The following is a 5762-nucleotide window of genomic DNA, read 5'->3' on the forward strand; positions in this document are numbered from 1 at the left end:
TGATTAGCTTTCTATCTGCTTATGAGACACGTCGTTGGGACCTTAGATTTTTCTTCTTATTTGGACTAGCGAGATAATGATTGTGCTCAAGTACAACCTTATCCGCTGTCCAAATCCCTTCTCTACTGACAACAAGCTGAATCCGAGCACCGCATCCTGCCCGTGTCATGCCCTTCGATGACTCAGATTTCGCATGTCCTTCGACACTGCAAACTATATATTTTTGATATATAGAACCATCTGGTCGGTGCTTTGTGGTGCTCTTTCTAATACTAAATCCAATTTCACCGGCATACTTGTTGTACATCTCATAAGCATAGTCCTCAGATTCGAAAGCTATTCCAACTTTAGGAGCAATTGAAGTGTGCCCAAATTTATCAGCCACCTGTTGTATAGCAGAATCTCACGTCATGCATTATATACTACTTCTCCGCTATGCATTATCTACTACTTGACAAAAAAGATGATCAAACAAAGTACGTGACCTAACCTGAGTTGCTTGATCCCCTTCGTCTACGTATTCCATGGTATGTGACTGTGTGTTGAAGTCAACATTCTCATGCCGGACGACATCGCGATCTTCAACCGGGGCAGCGTCCTCATCATAAGATAAGCCAACCTCCATGACGGCTGCTAGGGGCTAAGAAGAGTAATAGATGATTAAGTAGGATCGTACGTACATTTTACCAAGGATGTAGACTGCAGGCCTCACCAAGACGACGAAAGCGATTGAAGGAGTCGCCTAAACTGGAATCACACGAGCTGCGGCGGCGCAGGATCCAGGATTTCCGGACTGGTAGACAAAGGTGGCGGTTTCGTTTCTGTTTCTGTACGAGAGGAACGCGGAGCCGTGCTGTGGTGCGGCTGCTTGCGTCGACCAGCCGAGCCCAAAGCTTTTCAAGCTTGTGGGCCTAATTCCGTCTACTAATCCGGCCAAGATTGCCACGCGTCAGACATCCAAGACAAGTTCGCACGGGAAGGTTTTACGGCCAGTCGGCATCAAATTTTTTTCCAAAGCTGCCGCCGTGCCGCGGAGTTCAGGCGGAGGCTGACCGGCGGGGACCGTGGTGGTGCCGGGCGTCCACTAGGAAAAGCAAGCCGGTGACGGTGAGGGCCAGGGCGACCCGTGGGGCGGCCGTGCACAAGCCGGCCGGTGGCTTTTCTGAGAGCTTGTCTCTTCTGCCCCAGATGGGACAATCCTGGTCCGAAGGCTCTGGTTCCCCGTTCCGGCACCGCGAAATCGCCTCAGAAATGTAAAATTTTACCTCCGTTCCGAGGCAATTAGGTTCCTGCGTGGAGTTCGTTGTTAGCCTAATCCAGCTGCGATTTTGTACCCTTGCTTCGTACAGTTCCTCCGCGTTTCTGCTGCATCCGGACACGGCCAAACGGGGATCCCGAGAGCGCGATGGCAGCCGATGGTACGCGAGGCCCGAACGCCCGCCGATCCGCCGCTGTGCGCCCGTAGCGTAGCCCGTCAGGCCCTGCGACGGCGAGCGAGCGTCCAAATCTGCCCGCGCGGCAATGCTCACGCGAGCCCGACACCGGCACACGGCGCTCCGCGACGACGACGGCTGCGTCGCGCGCCGTTCACCTGCGGCCGCGCTGGCGCACCAGGCGCGCTCCGGCCTCGGCGCGGCCTGCGGGCCAGCCGGCCGGCACACAGCGGCCGAACAGTGCTGGGAGAAACGATCGGGTCAGCGGCGCACAGCGCGCCGCGCGCGCGGCGGCCGGCCAGGCCTTCTGGCCTCCCCTGTGGAGAGGTCAGCCAGCATCAGGCGAGACGGCCGTGTCGCGTGCGGCAGCGTCCATACCTGCCTCTGCGCCTCGGTCGGCGGGGTCTCCCGCCCGGTCCCGTGCCCCGCGCGGCAACGATCGCGTTGGAAATTGGAGCGGCCGGCGTGCTGGCCGGGCCTCTGGCGAGGCGAGGCGCGGTAGGCCCCTACTACGGCCAGTCGGCCACCGGGCTGGGCCGCGCGGCGCTGCTACAGCGCTGTCGCCGGGCCGGCGGGCCCCGGTATTCGGAGGCCGGCGGGGCCAGCAATGCGTAGTGCGAGTGTGCGACGGGTATTGTCAGGACTCGGGACGGCGTCTACGCAGGCTGCCTGCCTGCCGCCATGCGTCTGTCGACCAAACTGTAGGTAGCGTGCGATTCCATCCCCACATCGTCAAATACTTCAGACTTCAGAGGGATCGAAATCTTGGATCATCACCACTTACACCATGGAGACTCTTTGCAAGACAGAAATTAGGCTAAGATCTTATTTGGATCTGAGTGCTAATGACTAAAAGTGCTAAACTTTAGCACTAATCCATTCAAACGGGAGTACTAATGGCTTAGCTGAACTTTAGTTAAGACAAAAATATTAAAATATATATGAGTATTTATATCTGCTAAAGTTTAACATTCAAATTTAGCCCAACCAAATAGATGCTTACTACAAGCAGAAGAACAATATTTACGAAAAAGATTTCCTTCAATTTTTAGCAAGCACGTACTTCCCAATAAAAACCATATCTCTGTATTTTCCTCATTCCTACATGTATCATTGACCAAATAATGCTGCTACTAAGTACCGATGGATCGTCACACATGCAGTAAGTTGGTTACCGTGTAGGTATGCTCATGGATAGGCTAGATGTTGTCCCCAGTAAACATGTATGAAGGACCAGATAGGCGACCAGAGGGGGGGTGAATGGGAGCCTCAAATCCGATTAGAAAAATCGAAGAGAAAAATCCCGATTGCACCCAACACACCTCGGACGAAGAGTATCAGTACCGCATAGCTCAGAACGACTATCAGCACTAGGAATACTCTTGACTCACAATTGGAAGCTCGATCGAGAAAAGTCCGAACAAAATCTCACAAGTTCAATCACGCAAACAAAGATCGGAGCAAAGCGTTCGGAAAGCCAAAATATCTCAGAAACTCGAACAAAGCGGTTAGAGCATAGATAAAAACAAAAACTAGAGATACTAGAATGAAATCTAGCTAACCTAAGAACAACTAAACTAATTTTTGTTTTGCTTTTTCAGGTTTTAATTAAGCAGAAAATTAATTAAACCTAGAGCATGAAAATAAATCTAGAGAAGGAGCTAAGCGACTAATACTAGAAGGCAGCCCTAAAACATGATTTGCTACTCAAAAGGGACCTAAGAAAAATCTAGCAAAATCGATAGAAAAAGAAAAGACTGGTGAAGCAATTCATCGAACACCTTACGGGCAGAGTTGTGCTGATGAAGAACGAACGCGATCAGAGTTGGGATTTCCCACACGCACACTCGATTCGTCTTCCTGCACAAGAATCACACATACACAAAACCATAACGCAGCTGAATTTTACCGTTTCCTTCATTAGGTGCCCTGCACCACCCTTGCCCCGCAGCTGCTGCCTAGCGCCAAATCAAAAAGGCCAGTGCCCCTCCTGGCTCCTCGCTGCTGCTGCTGCTCATGTGCAGAGGACAAGGGGTGTCTACTTCTTGTGCTGCACTTAAATCCCTGCACACGCATGCACCAGAACCAAGCAGCCCAAAGCTCCTGCACCAAGAACAGAGCCAACTCCAAACCACGGGAATAAAAAGGAACACAGCAAAAAGGGATGAATCAAACACCCCAGATGGCACAGGAGGATAAGGCCTCCATTCCCTTCCAATTTCAGTACAAGAACTCAATAATCCATAGTAATTTCCTAACCCTAGAGAGGAGGGAAAAGAGGAGGGGAGGAGAAAACCAGAAGAACAAAAAGAAGAACAGAGAGGGGGTTACGGGAGGAGCACAGCTCCTCTGTTCTTGCGTCAGGGGAAAAAAAAAACTGGCAGCCCCCCTCTTTCTTTTTAACCCCACTTACTCTCTAGACTAAAGACTAAAATACCCCTAGACTTAATTAGACACTAGAAAGACCATAGGGGCAAAACTGGAAAAGATACATTGGACTCATCCGACGGCCGAAGTTCTTTCTTCGAGTCGAAGTCTTCTCCATGATGCCGCCGTGTGGACGAAGATCCGGTCCGCGGTTTTGGAGGGTCCGCAAAACCCGGGTAGGTGGCCGGTTTTGAGAAAACCGCCAAAACTCCACGCGTGGGAAGATTCCCGCCTCCACGCCGTGGCCTTAGACGCCGTTCCCGCCTCGGCCTTCTGACGGCCCTAGACGCCGCCCGACGCCCGTCACCTCCTCGCCCGCAGCGAGGCCCTAGACGCCGTCGACGCCCGTCGCCTCCGTCAGTCTCGAGACCGACGCCCGTGCCTCCACGACTTGGCGTCTTCAACCGCCGTCAGCTTCCTTGGTTTTGTGGCGCAAACCAAGAAACCCGCCTTCCGTCGCCGCTTGCGCCCTCGATCCAGGAGTGGACGTCACAGCTGCCGCCCGGCCTGAGCTCCTCCGCGGCAACTCTCCGTCGACACTCGACGCCCGTATACCTGCAATCCAAAGACGAAACGCACGATCACACCGCACGGTTGACAATTCACTCATCACAGGTAGGATAGAGTACTCTCATTCCTCAATCTTCCCCTTGATGAGTGCATTGTCAACACACCACCTGTAACCAGAGAAGTGATAAAAAGAAACAAGAAAGCGAAGAGCTCAAGCAAGTGACACAAAGCTCAGAAAGGCAAGACCAGTCACTTACTCAAGCATAGATCGATCCCCTAAGACAAGGGCAACGGCTCGACGCAATCGATCAAAAGCCAAAACATGACTCCTCAAAGACAGAGGTAACGCTCGACGCAGTCATGCTGGAAGTGGAAGGAAAGCGAGGAAAATCAGGAGCCAAAAACAAAGCAGAAACTCCCCAAGCAAAGCTTTTCCCTCTCACAAGTGCAACTCTCCCAAAATGATGCACTCTCAAAGCCCTATGCACACCAAGTTTTTCAAGGGTTTAGGGAGTCTCCCCCTTGTTCGATCACTTCTCCAAAACATTCTCCCCCTTGTTGGCACATGCACACATCAAGCCTAAATAGACCTAAAGCTCCCCCTGAAGCTGAGACTCCCTCGGAACATATGCCATGCCATGAATGTCGTGCAGAGGGTGTACGTGAAACATTCAGGCATACACAGATATGATCAACTAGTGACAGGCAAATGTGCTTCATAAACAGGAACTGAATCTAGCTCAACAGGATATATCAATCAATTCTAGAGCTAGCAAGTCCAGTTCAGCAAAAATAAAAGCATCACCCATGATCTAGCAACAGCAAGTAGGATAAAGAAAGCAGTGCTAGTCAAACTCATATAAGGTGATCCAAAGCAGCCAATATATTTTATCATGATTCAATTCTGCATTTCAAACTTATCAAGCAAGTGATTTTGCCAGGGGTTGAAAACTTGTCATGCTTTACTTAGCAACGAGGCCAAGCCTATGCCAAAGGCAGTCAGAAGCTTAAGGCACTCGCTTCAGTCATGCACAGCCTTGCCCGGGTTCTCACTAGTACTATGTGAGCCGTCCCGAAAGCTCGATCAATGCGACAAGCAATCCCACCTGGATCTTTTCATTCCATTTCAGACATATTTTTAAATAAATTTAACAATTTTAGCTCATGTCAAAGATTACAAGCCACACTAGCATGATTAAGATAGCAAAGCCCATCAATACATCCTATCATGCTAGTAGCCAAGACAGGGTGACCATGTTTTCAGATTTTCAAATCAAAATAGTTTAACTCAGATGATATGACATATACTGTGGAGCAAGCTATACATGATCAAGTCTAAGAAACTACACTAGCAAGTACTAGAAGATCATAACAGTGTATACAAGAATGCCA

The sequence above is a fragment of the Panicum hallii genome, chromosome 6 (genome assembly GCF_002211085.1).
Source record: "Panicum hallii strain FIL2 chromosome 6, PHallii_v3.1, whole genome shotgun sequence".
Lineage (NCBI taxonomy): Eukaryota > Viridiplantae > Streptophyta > Magnoliopsida > Poales > Poaceae > Panicum > Panicum hallii.